Source organism: Mustela nivalis (assembly GCF_964662115.1).
Source record: "Mustela nivalis genome assembly, chromosome: 8".
Lineage (NCBI taxonomy): Eukaryota > Metazoa > Chordata > Mammalia > Carnivora > Mustelidae > Mustela > Mustela nivalis.
Window position 1 is genome coordinate 104,726,013 of NC_139027.1, and position 17,496 is coordinate 104,743,508.

The 17,496-nt window shown below is 38.9% G+C and overlaps 1 protein-coding gene across 4 annotated transcripts in view; it reads right to left on the bottom strand.

Moving 5' to 3' along the window:
- MACROD2 (mono-ADP ribosylhydrolase 2) overlaps positions 1–17,496 on the bottom strand; it is a 1,944,634-nt gene that overhangs the window by 464,613 nt on the left and 1,462,525 nt on the right. The window lies entirely within an intron of this gene.

Below are 17,496 nucleotides of genomic sequence, written 5' to 3' on the forward strand. Positions count from 1 at the left end.
TGAATCTGTTCTCACTTTGCACAGTCTCAACTGTCATGGAAACTGAGGGTCTTTCTCATGAGAGGGAAATCTTGACACTCCCAAGTGACCTTAAATCTTAGGAATAGGGAAGACATTTAGGTTAATTTGCCTTGGCATACAGGATGCTGCTAGGCATTGTTACTGTTATCAGCCTGGGTGCCAAAAAAGACAAAAGGGGATAAATAGTTTGCTCATGCAGTTATTATCATATTAACTTCAGACCGTGGGCACTTTGGCACACTCCAGAAAGTATCACTCTAACATGTTGGAAACACCATGCCTACTTTCTGTGGATATTTCCTCCAGAACACTTCATAAAATCACAAGATAGGTTCCTCTCCCGAGATTCATATGGGACTTGATTTACCCCCTTCCCCACTTTGGGTTTACACATAAAACTTCTTTATACCACTAAACGTAATCTATGTTAACTGACAAAATAGATCATTCCTAACCAACGAGCTATTTAAAGCCACATTCGCCTCTATGTCACTAATCATTCTACCATTGTAAGCTTTTTTCAGTCCTCATTTCAACTGATAGAATGGACTGGGGGATGCCTAGGTAGCTCAGTCAATTAAGCATCTGCATTTACCTCAGGTCATGATCCCAGGGTCCTGGGATCGAGTCCCGCATTGGGCTCCTCACTCAAGGGAGAACATGCTTCTCATTTTATATGCTGTCCCCCCTGCTTGTTTGCTGTCTCTGTCTCTGACAAATAAATAAATGAAATCTTTTTTTTCTTTTTAAATGGAGTGGGATGCTTCTTTCTGAATTATCACTTCACCTAACTCCAACAGAATGGCCTCCTATGCATTGTACACATTTCCAGGCTTCTCCTCACCTTTGTCTCAAAGGCCTTTACAGGTCATCCCTGGGCAATTAGGTAGAGGTTCAGAAAATGGAACTATTGTGAATATTGACCTCATTTTTATTCCACATCCCCACAGTCTTTAATCCCTGCCTCTAAGAGTGTCCCTCTCCAATCTAGTGCAAACCAGAAAGAAGAGAAAGGGAGATCAAGCTTCTTTAAGTATGGAATGCTTAATTCTTCCAACCCATTTTAATTGCCTTCCAAACCAAGGTCACTTGGCACGTCACTGATTTTAGGGCTAAGCCTCCATCTCTTTCTCTTTTCTAAACTACAGCTAAGAATAAATTTGAATTCAATGTTTATGTACTCAATGTTTTTCCTGAAATTGTGTTAATTCTATTTCTTAGCAAACTATAATACATAGAAACTGCTTCCACATGAAAGGCCTTTCAAAAATCGTTTCATGGAAAACGATTCAACATATTTCAAAATATACTCACAAAACCGAGACAACATATTTCAAAACATATTTCAAATAACTTTCTCTCTGCCTCAGTTTCCTTATTAAAAAAAAATGGGGAGAAAATCCCCACACTCTGACAGGGTAGTGGTAAGGATTACACTTCCTTAGCACAATGTCTGGCACATGGTAAATAATAAATGCTAACTCTTATTCCATATAAAGCACTTCAGTGCCAAGCCTGTGATAGGTTCTTAATAAATGGTAGCTATTACATTATCCTAATTAGCCACAAAGTAGAAAGGGATGGATATATTTCTCACACAATGTTATGAGAACACCTAGAAGCTTCTTTCCTCCTGCCAACTCTCCTTTCTCTTGCTTCCGGTCCCTTCTCTGCTTTCTTCTTCCCTCGTCTTTGGTTTCGTTTTGTTTTCAAATCAAACATGCTAGAGATGGAGGAAAAGGAGAAAAGGAATGGGAGCACATAGCACTTAGGTCTAAATAAGAGGAATATTGGAACATATCTTGGTCTCTGCTTAGAAGTACAAAATTGCCAACACGGAGCTGAAAGAAATTTACGGTATTTTCCCAGTGGTTGGTATTTAATTAGCGCTCCACTATTGTCGGCTGGCTTTGCTGTCACGGGGATAAATCATTTGCAAGCGATTTTGGAGGCTCTTCCTGTCGCCACCACCATTTTATCAATCTTCTCATCAGCTTTGTCATTACAGATCTCAGCGATTTCTCACCTTTTCAGGAACTCTGCATGAATTTGACCTCCAGAAGTATTTGGCCACTATCATCTCAGCTATTAAATGTCAGATTCAGACATCTCAAACGGTGTGTCAAGACACTGCATTCTGGCAGCAATGAACCCATTACCTTTTTTCCCCCTCATAAAGCTTGCTCTCCGGGCACCCGGAATTGTGTGATACAAGTTTTCCTGAGAGTCTCATTTTATCGTGGGTGTCTATAGAAAGAACGTCTGTTGCCAGCTACATGAATGCCCAGACTTTTGATAGTTTATACATGTGCATTATGCAAATAATGTCTGCCCATCTTTTCTGGGTAAAGAAGGCAGCTGAGTCAGATGAGAAGATACAGCTAAGCAACCTGCTCCATTAGCATTTTTCAGGTGTATCTGTTAGGATGAATGAATTCTTCAAAACCTGTATTTTCTATACTTTAAAAATAGTCACACTGAGCTTGCTTTATCTCTGCTAATGAATCAAAGTAGAGCAGGAAGGCCAACGGATACCGCCTATGTGGCTGTCAGACTGTCTGCTATAAACACTCATTTGTCATCTCTGCACCTAGGCCGTGGTGGCCTGAGGCATGAGCATGCTGGGAGGGTTCAAAGAAAGGGTCAGTGAGACTGGAGGGTAGCAAGCAAGGAAGTAACAGTTTGGGTGCCATCAGAGAGACCTTTCTTGGCTGTCATGGACCCATTTAGCAGCTGAGTGGAGCCTCTAGATCCTTCTTAGAATATATATCAGGAATTTAAATAAATGAAAGTACAAAAGATTATTAAGGAAATGACTTATTGAGATAGCAATTATGTGGAATCAGTGTGTGCTATGGTAATGTGTGTGTTTCTTTACTGAGACATTTAACACGATCTAATGATGATTTGAAATTACAATGAGCATCAGTAGTGTTATTGTGATCTCCACAGCTCCAGTGTCACAGGAACTATCTGTGATTTTTATAGATGACAAGGTCACAAGAACTGCTGATACCACTGTAGTTTGTGGCTAGAGTTGTCATGGGAGTACTAAATTGCAACTGAAGTTTAATGAAGATAACTATTTCCTTTCCCCTAGTTCACAAACTCCCTGAGATGTCTCAAGACTTTGTGACCACCAGTGAAGTGTCCAGCTTGTAGGGGAGGCATTTGGATTCTACTCCCAGGGGAATGGAAGCCCAGGGAGGAGCTTACAGGCTCCCGTGTACTTGTCCATTTAAATCAGGAAGTGCCCAGGGTCTCCCCTGTTTCCTCCATCTAGTGAACACAGTGCTCTAGGCAACATTTGTCCTGGCATTCACTACTTTATCATGTGGTAACCTTGCATTTTGTTTCTTCCAACAGAGTGTAAGGAAGAGAACTATCCATTGACCATCTTTGTATCGACAGTGCTGAGACATACCAACTATTGATTATGTATTAAATAAATCAATCAAGATTGAGATGCTCTTGAAAGAATTGCACATGAATCCACATGACCAAATTTCTCTGAAGAACATCCTTTCCTTTCTGAAAGGGATTATGTGTGGAAATACAAAACTTTTTAAAAATGTTAGTCTCAGACTTTAGAAGAGGAAATGGCAATATTGATGTCATCGGGGAAATTAAAACAACATAATTTAAACATAGATTGAGGGGTGCCTCGGTGACTCAGTTGGTTAGCTGTCCAACTCTTGATTTCACCTCAAGTGAAGGATTATTTCTCTTTTCCTCTCTCTCTGCCCCTCCCCCGCTTGCGTTTCCTCTCTCTCTAAAATAAATAAATAAATCTTTAAAAATAAGCACATAAAGGTAGATTGATTTGAAGAAAAAAAAAATAATGTGGTTACTTAAAGGCCAAGTCTACCTTATGTTTAAAACTACAGGAGCCTCTTCAAGGAAAGAAAATGCCAGGTAGGCAGAAGCTAAGCATTGTACAGACCAGCCATAGATCCACAGGTAAGATGACCTTCAGGCAAGATGAACTTCTAGGAATATTCACTGTCTCTAGTTTGTTCCCAGAATAAATTTTCCAGAATAAATTTTCCCAGAATAAATTACCTGACAGCTGCCTAACCCCAACATACTGCCATCCATCCATACACAGAGGAAGGAGTATGGTAGAATCTCCCCCAGTCCTGGGTCACATCTGGGACCTGGCTGGAGCTCTGCAGGCTAAGGCTGCTTCCTAGTCCCTGCATTTATTTGGGGTTGGGGATGGAGCTTAGGGCTTGAATCTTAATTTGAAATCTACTGAAATACAGATAATGACCTATTTAGCATGTTTAACATTTGACACCAAAACGGTCTGTATGAGACAGATGTACTGGTTTCATGCATGCTCAGCTCCAACAATGTCAAACATTAATTTAGTCAATACCTTCTTCTTAAAGCTTTCCATTTTCCTGGCCCTGTGAATTAAACATACACACCTGAGTGAAATTACACATTCCCTGTCCTTGCTTGAGTCAGTGGGAAAGCTAATAGTTACATCCACACCACACTGGAAGCAGTGATACTTACATGTCTACACGGAGAAGGGAGGAAAGAATTTATTGGAGATGCAATATTTGAACAGACATGATAGGAGTAAGTGAAGGAATCTGTCATCTCAAGAAGCATGTGCTCCAAGCAAAGACAGGGATCCCTAAGAACTAGAGCCATATCAGGGCTTACCGACCCTCAGGGAGATTTCAAATGTTCCTGAACTTGTTTATCATTTGGTAAGAGTTAGCAAATTAGTCCATGGCAATATCCAGGGTTCAAAAATGGTTGATCTGAACCAATAGGTTGTTCATCTCTAACTGTAATCACATGGAAGCCTTAGGAGACTATAAGACATGTAGGTCAGCTAATAAAAGTCTGATCTGTTAACTCTTTCATCCAACTTGTGATGACTTTGGGCCTGACGCTGTTCTGGGGTCAAGGAAACAAAAACAAAAGAAAATCCAAACTTGGATTCATAAATACCTTGGTTTCACAGAAAAATTAACAAGCAACTCTACATAAGTCACGTGAGCAACAGCATAGAAGATACAATGGAATCAGGGCCGAAGAAATTGGAATTAGGCTATCATGTGATTTGTAAGCACTGGAAAGATATCTCTGATATAGTAGTCTATTTGCATTATTAGGGTATAGATACAGGTCACTTTTGAAGATCATGATTATGAACTTGGAATCCTGAGTTAAAGTTCCAATTCTGCCATTTATTTGCTATGTGGTCTTTAAAACTTCATTTACTTATTATTTCTAAGTCTCATTGTCCTTACTCATAAAACGGGAATGATTACAATGACTACTGCATGGGATTATCATATTAATTAAGTGACGTCATCCAAGTGAGGCACTGACCCAAAGGAAGCACTCAATATCTCCATAGGATAGGCCAACGAGACGTTTGATTTCATTTGTCATGGAGCAGTATGTCCCATGATTTCTGATCCTCACCAGTAGCTCTGTTGAATTCAGTATGTAGAAGTAGTAGAAGTACAAAATGTGGTGTAGAACAGAGTTTGAATAAATCAATCTCTGTCTGTAAAACACACCCCTATAACCTTTGCTATGCACATTATAAATGTTTCATATTTCCCTTAGTTCAAGGCTCTATGCTGCTGGGTAAACCAACTGCTCTAGATTCACAGGTAAGGTATTGGTGAAGGGGCAACTTAAATCCCATTCCTGCTGCAGCCCCCTTATGAAGTCTCTTTAATTACATCGTCCATAAATCTACTAATACATTCCAGAGTATACATTTATCCCTGCTCTCTAAAGAAAACCCATTTGCTAACTGTACTTAGAAAGTAGGGAATTTGAATTTTCTTTTTCCTTTGCCTCCTGAACAGAACGTGATTATTTGGGGGGCTCATTCCCTGCTGGCAAATGGCCATTTCCTGCCTCTAGACAGAAAGGCTTAAAAGAACTTATAAAAAAGCAGTCAAAATCCTCTGTAGACATCCAATAACTTATAAAGAAAAGAACGTTTGATGAGTTAGTGCAAATGAATCAGGAACATATGGATCCTATTCCCTTGAGTTTAAATTTGTAAAGAGAAAAACTTCTTTAAAAAATGAACTTCGTATATGTCACTGAACCCAGGGGAAAAACACATGAGATGATTACTCAACTTAATACATTCCTAAGCTGCCCTGTGCTTAGTTGAAGCACAGTCAGGTCATTTGTAGCTCAATTTGGACTGTCAAACACATAGCCCATCATGCTCTAATTGTTTTCAGAGTAAAATTCCGGACAGCAGAAGATGTTGAGGTGGTTGTATTTCCAACAACAAACTTAAGCCTGGTGGTACCAGTTCCTTGAAGGAGGTTAATTTTGTTAGTGGCAAGAGATTCTGGAAACATTGTGGGTGACATGTATCGGCATATCCAGGGACCGATCCATGAGTGGGTGCTGTAAACAGGCTCCCATGAAGGAAAACAAGATACCAATCAGAAAATCATCTCTTGCAGCCATGCTAAATGGTGCCCTCATGCCCGGGGAGAACTAATTTTCTTCATGTGATACAGTAATTTATTCTCCAAAGGTTTTTCAGGAACAAAATAATTCCACAAGATCCAAAAGATAAACCTGTTGTCTTCCTTTTACAATCTGACTATAATAATTACTCAAATAATGATTCAGTTGTATATGCTGATGATTTTTACTAATTTATCAAATACATTTCAAGCATGAATGCATCTGAGCACGTATCCAGAGACAATGATTACGGGACATAGGAAATATATGAAAATGTTTTCAAAAGAGAGAAACAGGCTCCCACTATGTAAAGGGAATCACAGAAGACTGACTAGAACTCCCATGGATATTTCATGTGAGCTGAGGTTACATGTTATATGTAGAAATCATCAAACTCATTATTTACTCATGTCAAAAGGGATTATGGAGGTGAAGAAGCAAATGCTCATCAGTAGGAAGGCTTTGGTGATCACTCTGGAACATTCTAGACAAGGGCAGCCCTTCAAGGCTCCTAATCCTTCATTGGAAGGCTGGTTATTGGTTGAGAAGGGGAATACTCTTTGAGTTCTCAGTACATCCTTTCCCACACTGAAGAGAATAAGTATGACCTTGAACCTTAGTATGATCCTAGCTGGAAAAGATCCTTAAAAGTAACTGATCTAATCATCCTCAACCACTTGCTGGAAAAATTTTTAAAATTTTAAAAATTTTTAAAATATCAGACCTCTCTGATATTCCAATGCAATAGATTTAAGCTTTGGTTCTGTTGTCTGATTCAATCATTTCCCAGGTGATTTTTCTCCTTATTTTACAGAAGAGGAACAGTTCGAGAATGGTTGTAACATCTCCTACAATCTCCTCAATTCCCAGACTAGTGTCTCATGCAAAAGTTCGGCAATGCCTGGGTTATTAGGGGAACTTTCCAGTCCAATAACAGAGAAAAAAAAAAAAAATAACAGCCCAGATGTAGGGAAGATATGCTGGTTAGAGACAGCCAATGTCTATGTTGCAAAATAAATGTAGTTGTGTTATCCTTATGTTTCTAAAGTCCACTCATAAAGAGAAAATTTTACAAGGGCGGAATTATTCCTTAAACTTCTTTAAAAAGACTCTATGTTGAAAACTGAGGCATCTCTTAAGTCCAAACAAAGCCCATTTTTTTCTTTCAGATTTAATAGAGATTGCAGGAGGGTGTATGTGTGTGTGTGTGTGTGTGTGTGTGTGTGTGTTTTAAAGTTACCTCTGAGCAAAAGATTAAGTATATGTCTAATATTTCGGAACACTATCAGAGAAACAAGGGCAAAAAGTTGTATGTACTAGCATCACACCAATGCAGAAAGAAGCTAGGAAAACATGAGAATTTAGACCAAGTGGGGAAAAAAAATAAACTCATATGTCTTATCTCACACAAACGTTGATTGTGACTGAAAATAAATTGAATCATTTTAAATTTCTCTCCTTATCTGTGTCTTTTACAGAGGGCACATAACAGAAGCTCTATATACAGATAACACTTCCCCACTACTGAACATCACTAGTCCGGATGGCCATTGGGTCACATGCCAGGTGGTTGTACCTTTGCTACACAGTCAAGTCTAAGGTCCATAGTTCAGAATTTACCTGGAGCTCCCTCTGCCTTGCCCGAGACCTTCAGAAGTGAACATCTCATTCTGACGAGGTTCTAGTAATTTGGATTTACCATAGGTTTAGGGAAATAAAAATCCTCCAAGTCCTTCTAGTCCTGCTTCATATAAAGGAACAGTTTCCTCACTAATTGCTGAGGTTGCCTGGCATGACATGAAGACACTAAAGCTTTCTTCTCTCAACTTCTTGTCAAGTTCCCGTATGATGAGACTTTGAGGGAGTTGATGAGTAGAAATGAGTAGAATCCGATCTGATTGAGAGGGGCAATGAGTCTTCTTTCAGTGGACTCATACTCCAGCTCCTCCAATTCAGCTTTTATACATAATTAAACTGATGTATGTCCAAATTCCTGTGAAGCTTTTTCTAGTATGTTTTCTCTTGAAGAGCCAAAGAGATTGGATAAATTATGGCTTTGCCAGACCTACCCATGTTTCTTAACATAGGAAGTAGGAGTGTCATTATTAAAGGAGGTCCAGTTTCCATAGAGGCCACCTCTATGCCCAAACACAGTTGGAGAAACAGAGAAAAGGCTATTATACCCTAGCAACAGTTTCCATCAAAAACGGAGGCTTGACTGAGAACATTGCCTCTCAGGGGCAAATCACTTAATTCCACTAGAATAAGTGTCTTTTTTGTTCTTCCTTAAGTTGAGCTGGATGGCAGTGGCAAGACTACTGATTTTTCATTCAATTACAGCAGCACTTGCACCCTACTCAATTAAAGTGGAGGACAGGACAAAGGCTATTTTTTTCCCTTTCTACCTGGGAAGCAGGAAGACACATGCTTTCAGCTATAGAACATCCTTCAGTAGACCTCTCAGTGTCATTTTTATCTCTGTGTCAGATGTGGATCTAACCACATGCTCAAAGGTTTATTTCCTATTTATAAAAATGTCACATCATTTGGATAATCAGCAGATTTAATTTCATAAGAAGTTTTAAAGGTTGGCTATTTTGAAACAACCATATAATCCAAATCATTTACAGAAAAGTAACATGGGGACCCTCCTCCTCCTACACAAAATGGGTCAAGGTTGTTAATATTTACCCTAAGGATATACCCATATGGAAGTCGGGGACCATCTTAAAGACATCAAGGCAGCATATGTATGTCACCTGGAGGGCCTAGAACAAAGGTTTCTATTGGTCTGATTGTGCTATGATGACCTGGGCAAAGGTGTAACCAGCTGCATCAGTGGGGTTACACCAGAAGCACTGATACAATCTTGTAGGCTTGGAAGCTGCCCCATCATCTCAAAGACTTCCAAGCTATCTTTTGCAAAGGGATCCATTCTCTTTTAAACAACTATGCTGTGCTACTTGTTCTTGGCTTTCATTCAGTACCAGCTCCATTAAAAATTACATATTTTCTACCTTCAGGTTAGCCATTAGTAAGTTAGTAAGTAAATAAATAAAAAGATAAAATTTTGATTTGCCCCTGCATGAAAATATATATTGAAAGACTGGATTTTTAAAAGAGGTATTACTCACTTTCCTATTAACAGTGACTCTAAATTATTTTTTCCAATCCAACATATTTGAAGGAACTGGAATACTTCCATCAAAAGCAGTGATTCAACATAGCAGTTCTCTGAAAGAGAACTACTTAACACAGGTAGTTTGGGCAGGGAAACACCTTCCAAATGATTCTCAACCCTCTCTTTCTTCTAGCTGAGAATTATTAGCTTGAGTTGTTAAAACTAAAAATGGGAGGTCATTCTGTTTTGCTAAAATATAATATTTTGCCTTAGTTTTCTGATTCTTCAGTCAAGTTGGCAGATAGGCTTTATGACTTTGCCAACTGCCCAACAATCAGTGACATCTTCAGCAAAATACCCTCCTAAAGTAGGACCCTCCCTCCTCTACAAGATGGCAGGGAACACAGCCACTGGTGGCTCCTGTGCCCCAGATTTCTCAAGGTCACCACCAAAGTAGCTTTTATTTTCCTTGCCCAACTCCACCTTGAAAAAATGTCCAGAGAAAAAACTAATCAGACTATTTTGGGTTCCATCCCCACAAATATACTTCAGATGGCCAAGTTTGGGTAAAATATCCAATTTTGGAGTAACACCACTGGCCACAGAAACAGAATTATAAGAATATGAAAATGTGCAATTAGTTGACCTCAGGAATTTTCTTTTCCTTGAACTTCAATACCACATATATAAAATTAAAGATCAAAACACCTCTCTTGAAAAAAGTTTTCTGAAGATGTAAGAGGATGTGTTACAGAAACAAGTAATAATGTGCGTCCCAAACCCAGGCCATGGGACACATCAGGAGCCAAAAAAATACTGCTTTTCTTCTCTCTGTAGCTATTTCACATACTTACTTTACATCTCCTAGAATTCCTTCTAGAGTCCCAGGTCCAGCAGCAGTACACATATGAATTTGCCACACCTATTTAAATAATACCCCCACCAAGGCTGAGTATATTAATCTGAACATAACAGGACCATCATGGACACTGTGCTGGGCTAAAGATGGCTGGCAGAAGAGAACATATGTCTATTATATGCAGTACAGAAGTCAACAAGTCACCCTGAACTACATGGAACTATTGGTTGGTGTCACTAGGGCACCCTGGGACCCTGATCATACAGACATCCCCTGCTGGGGATGAAAAATACCATTATACTTTACAGAGCTCTCTATACAAAGTAAGACTAGGGAAAAGGTACTTGGGAAATATTGCCTCAATGCCTAAAAGTTTTTGATGAAAACCCTCTGTACCCCATGCACACTGGCTAACTGAAAGTAGGCTCACTAACTAAAGTAACAAAAATACATATTGTATCATACATTTTGCTTCTTATTGATGGGAATGGGGTTATGAAGGTAATAGTAGGGCTCTCTAATTTCTGGCCCTAAGAACAGGGGCAGGACTACTGTGAATAGATGCTAAAGCAGTGCAGGGATGGAGAAGTAAGTGGATTTTCCCATCTGGCAAGCTCTAACGTGGGGTGATGTATTGTGACACCAAGCACTTGAACACTCCCACCAAGAAAGGCAGAAGCTTCCTTGGGTCATGACTTTCACTCCAACAATGGGGACTGGGGTTCATAAGATATGGAGATAAAACTCAATTCTGACTACTGATGTAACTGCTTGGGGCAAATCTCAACAAAGACTATCTGCGAATGGGAAAGTAGTGTGTGTGTGTGTGTGTGTGTGTGTGTGTGTATGTGTGTATGTGTGTGTGTATAAAAGAGAAGGGGGGGAAGGGTAGGGAAGAAAGAAGGAAGGAAAGAAGGGACGGTGGAAGGCAGGAATACAAATTGATGGTATGGAGAGAGAAAACAAACTGTAAGTCATGGGGTTTTGAAGAGCGAAGGAGCATGGCATATGTGCAAAGTCTGGGAATAATTTTCTTCAATTATGTCACAGCCAATGAGCATCATGATTTCCACCTAAAGATCATGCTTCGGCTAGGCAAAGGATACAGTTTTATAGTAGTGTATTAGGATGATGATTACTTTTTTAAGAGTGATTATTATTATTGCCATAGCCACATTCTTACACAGAACCTGAAAATTTTAAGATGGAATTTATTTTTCCAAACACACATATTTTAACATTGTATCACACCAACAACTAAGACCAGCATACATACCTAAATAATGTTTTATAGACCTAAAAAGACATTCCCCAGGGAAAATACTGAGCACTGCATTTGCTGCTTTCAAATCTCTGGATGTTAACCACACCCCCATTTTGTATAGAACAGAAGGATGGTATGTTATGTGTTTTGCACTTCTGTAAAGAATCAACCACAGGAATTGAAACTTGGGGTGAGGGATGTAATTTTCTCCTTAGAAATGGAAGCATCATTTATGTTTTATTTAAGTCCGTCTTTGAAGAGAGATCCTAAGGTGTTTTGTGTCAGTGACATAAGGCAGGCCCCACACTGGGGTTTTTTTGGTGGTCCATAATGTGATTCTGAAATAAAAGTGACAATTTTTAACACTGCATATGTTCAAAGACCTCTGCCAAGAGGGGGAAAAAATAGTCTTGGCACCAAAGCTAAATGTGATGGTTTCTTTGTGATCCGTGATGAGGAAACAAGTGGCCATGTCCCTGATCTTGTCCCATTAGCACGAGAGTGGCATTTGAACCTTTCCAGAGGTTGAACATGCACTTCTGCAATCAATTCCCAATTCTGTTTTCTGGAGTAGATGAATTGATTTACCTTTCTTGCTACTTTGTGGCTGTTGGTCGGAATGTTGGAAGGCAGCAGAGGGGGGCATGTCACTGCTTCTACTCAGCAAAAACCAGTATCTTTACTTTTAAAGGGCACCAAATATGTGCTGAAAACTAATTTTTGTTTTGTTTTTGTATTCTTTTAAATGACACATATTTGCTTATTTATTTTTAACATTGTTCTATGACGATAGTGGGCACAAAATGTTACATTAGTTTCAGGTGTACAACACAGTGATTCAGCTTCTCTGTATGTTACACTGTGCTCAACATGAATGTGGCTACCATCTGCCACCCGAAGATGCTATTATAATATCATTGAATATATTTCCCATGTTTGCCTTTGGTTCTTGTGACTTATTCATTCCATAACTGGAAGCCTGTACCTTCCACTCCCCTTCACCCATCTTGTCTATCCTCTTGCCCCCTTCTCTGGCAGCCATCATCAGTTTGTTCTCTGTATTTGTAGGTCTGATTCTGCTTTTTGTGTATTTATTGTTTTGTTTCTTAGGTTCCACATATCGTGAAATCGTATGGTATTTGTCTTTCTCAGTCTGACTTATTTGACTTAGCATAAACTCTAGGTCTATCATATTGTCACAAATGGCAAGATCTCATCTTTTTTTATGGCTCTGTGATTTCATATATATATATATATATATACACACATATATGATATAATATATCCTATATATCCTATATAACATATCCTACATAATATAATATATATCACATATAACTCTCTCACATCTTTTTCCATTTATCTATTGATGGGCACTTGGGTCTCTTTTATATCTTGACTATTGCAAATAATGCTACAATAGACGTAGAGGTGCATATACCTTTTGAAATTAGTGTTTTTGTTTTCATTGGGTAAATACCCTGTAGTAGAATTATTGAATCATATGGTATTCTACTGTTGTTTTTTGGGGGAATCTCCATGTTGTTTTCCACAGTGGCTGCATCAATTTATACTGTTTCCAAAAGTGCACAAGTGTTTCTTTTTTTCTACATCCTTGCCAACAGTTTTTCCTGTGTTTTTGATTTTAGCCATTCTGACAGGTGTGAGGTGGTACCTCATTATGGTTTTGATTTGTATTTCCCTGATGATTAGTCATGTTGATCATCTTTTCACATGCTTATTGGCCAATTGTTTGTCTTCTTTGGAAAAATGTCTATTGAGATCCTCTGTCCATTTTAAATCAGATTATTTGTGGGGGGTTTTAGTAGTAAGTTGTATAAGTTCTTTACATATTTTGTATATTAACCTTTTATCGGATAGAACATGTATATATCATATATCATATTACCAATCAGTAGATTGCTTTTTTGTTTTGTTGGTTGTTTCCTTCACTGTGTGAAAGCTTTTTATTTTGATGTAGTCACAATAGTTTATTTTTGTTTTTGTTTCCTTTGCCTTAGGAGACATATCTAGAAAAATGTTGCTATAGCTAACATCAAAGAAACTACTGCTGTGTTCTCTTCTAGGGATTTTATGGTTTCAGGTCTCACTTTAGATTTTTAACCCATTTTGAGTTTATTTTGGTGTCTGGTGTTAGAAAGCGATCCAGTTTCATTCTTTTGCATCTAGCTGTCCAGTTTTCCTGCACTGTTTATTTAAAATACAGTCTTTTCCCCATTGTATAATCTTTTCTCCTTTGTCATAGATTAACTGACTATGTAAGTGTGGGTTTATTTCTGGACTCTAATCTGTCCCACTGATCTGTCTATTTTTGTGCCAGTACCATACTATTTTGATTACTACAGCTCTGTAGGATATCTTGAAGTCTGGAATTGTGATAACCTCCAGCTTTGTTCTCCTCTCTCAAACTGCTTAAGACAGTTTTGTTCTCTGCTTACTATCTGTTGACCTTGAGGTCTAGAGCCCACAGGGAAGGTCTGGGAGCATGGCTAGCAACAAGCTGTAGAGTAACATATCTGCCTCAATGGAACACTGCCACATACACACAACATCTCACGATGCCCTGCCACATCTGTACACTTAATGCTTAAAAGGATAAACAGCAATACTACACAAGTATCAAGTTTCTCTCAAAAGGCAGAGCATTAACAATTTAAATGACATGTAGATGATATTTAACATTTTGAATAACAATCTGTTTGTGCTAACAGCACAGTAAAAAAATATTATATTTTAGGCAGAGGGCCAAACTCTGCATGCAAAGAGAGAAAATTTTCACCTTCCTCCTACAGAGAAGAGAACTGAGTTTGGTTTTGAAACTGCAGAGCTAGGATTCTTCCCTGCCAGTGATATCTAAGTCACACCAGGTGCCCCCTCAGGGCCTTCAAAGATGAATGAAAGACTCCTCCATTGACTTGTTCCCACCTCAGAATAAAAGGGTCTGCTGGTGGAGGAGGGGGCTGTCAGCATGAGGAGGGAGAAGAGGAACTTCCCATGGAGTGGTTGAATGGTAAAGATTTCTGGGAAATACCATCTTCAAAGATCTCCAGAGATACAGCTGGGGCCTAGTCTTAGGAGGACCACAGCTTCCCCTCTGTATATCTACACATGCCACAGTTTTAATTAGAGTCTCCCAGAATGCTATGCTTCTGCCATCTCTCCACCTCTTTCTAATTGCTGGGGATAAGGTGTGTTTAGGTTTGTGCCAGGCTACAACCAAAGCCCGATTAGTACTTTAGTGTTTCCACATTTAAAAGTACCCAGAAAATCCATCGATCTTCCATCTCAGAATCTTCATCTTAGAGGCTTTACCCCTCAAAGATGACTTCCCAGAAGACCTAACCCAGGTCCTCTGTGCTGCAGGAGGCTTGTTCCTTTGGGGCATTTGAAATCACTGAACATGACCTCCATAATTGGGAAATCTCTCATATCGTATCAGGACATTTGTAGCTTTCAGAGGGGAAAGGCATCCTGTTCTTCTGCTTTCTATGGAAAAAATTATAAATATGTACATTTCCCCAGAGACCAATAGTCAGATGCTGTATGGGTCTCTGGAGTGGAACAATAGAATAGGCACTGTAAAAACATTTCTTGAGCTAACTTCCAGATATGAAAGGGGTGCCTCAGAGCTGCAGAGGGGGAAAATCACTATTTCACAAGGAATGATATTTTTAGACTGCATGAAGAATGAGGAATGCATGAAACTGCAGATGATAACGCGGACCAGCCACCCCAAGTTGAGAGTCTGGGCTGCATTTCTGCTGCTCATTTCCATAACGGCCCCTTATTTTGTTCGCTTGTCTCTGTAATAAAGTTTCTACTTGAGAAAAATGGGCACTTATGGAAAGGTTATCATGCCACATGCTGTCATTTGTTTCAGAGTGAACTCTGATATTCTTTTCTTGTGATTTTTCTGAACTCCGAAGTTCTTAATTCTTAATTTTACTGAAAATGCCAGTGGGTAATCTTCATCCCTTGCCTACCTCACACTTGATCCCCGGGTCTCTCTGCCACATGCTTTATCTCCTCAGTCATGATTTCCATTTCTTTGTATTTCTGTTTTGTAAGATAATTCAACTCTCTGGTTTACTGAGAACAATAATTCAAGTCTTAGCAGGGAATATTCTTTTTTTGTTTTGCAATTTTTCAATAAGAAGTCATTATGTTTCTTAGTCCTGGTAAGTCATTTTTCTGCCCCAATTACATCCTCTTGAGATTTCTCCTTTTTGCTCTAAAGTACTGCTCTATCTCTTCCTCTAGAGCTGCTGCAGTCAGAGCCAACTGACTCTTTGTTCAGCTGGGCTCCCTCAGGTCCCTGAGTCCCCCTAAATATGTGGTGATAGCAGCATCCTCACAGTTCAGACTTTGGATAAATAAAACAATATCAATGGTGGATGACAGAATACATTTTCCCTAGTCATGTCCCAAGTGCTCCAGAGAAGCCTCTCTGAATGTGGAAATGCCCAGCCACACAGGCTGGATGGGGTGGATTTGTGTAATTAAATAGAACCAAATCAACTATTGTTGAAAAAAATACAAATGTCCCTTCCTGATGGTTTAGAAATCAGAGGGTAAATAAGTGGTGAAATATGAAGGCTCGCTAATCACATGACAACATCAATTATCAGTGATCAAAAATCATGAAGTCTGAATTGCATACTTATCTGACTGAGAGAAGTATGGCCACTGATACAATTCACATTTACATGGATTCCCTATTTCTTGAGAGGGAAATTTCAGGGGACATAACCAGCTGAAAGATCCAGAAGATGCAACTTTGCTCACCAACCTCAGCCCTGGCTTTGCATTGAGCAGGACTCAATGACTCATGAGTGGGTCCCAGTCGTCATGTGGCCATATTAAGCTGGTGAATGGGTAGGGTAGAATATGTGCCAAAAAACAAACAAACAAACAAACAAATGAAATAGAGATATGAAAGAGATTGAGAGAGTATGTAAATTAACTCTCCTGTTTTCCTGTGAATTTACAGTCTGCAATTCTGGTTACTCATGAGCCTCTGCTCTATCTTGTTCTAGCTCTTGAATTTCAAGATTCATTTTCATATAGTTCATTCAGCTAATCTCAAACTAAGACCCAAACCCAAGTTAGAGTTATGATAATATGATCAATTTTACCATGTCTTTCCATCTGACTCTTTTTTTGAGCTTTGGACTCAAGTAACCAACTTACTATTGGAAAGCTTCATTGCATATCTAAGATCATCTCAGGCTTAACTATCTGTAATTCAATTATTTTTTTGTTTTGTTTTTTGTTTTGTTTTTTTTCTGTTTCTCATCTAAACATTGTCCTCTACCTAATTTCTTAGTATATGCACCAATATTTACCAAGGGGCTCGGGTCAAAACCTAGCTATTATTTTTTACCCTCCCATTTTTCCCATATATCACATCTGATTTACAGCTATGATAGACATTACTACTGTTCATAAATATCCATTTGCCTCTCTTCTGAACATATGAGAGAATTTCATTTTCTTATCTCCTGGGTGCCTTGCTTTGGACAGTGAAATGTGAGAAAAAAGTTATATGCATCCTTCCTTTGTAGAAGCATTTAAGAGCTATTACTTGATTGTCTATCTTTTCCTGTCATGTGATAGATGATATTTCACATGGTAGAGTGTCTGTCAGCCTGGGTTCCTGACTAAGCCAGAGACCTTTGCTGACTCAATACAAAGAAATAGTGTGAGCAAAAAAAAAAAAAAAAAAAAAAAAAAAAA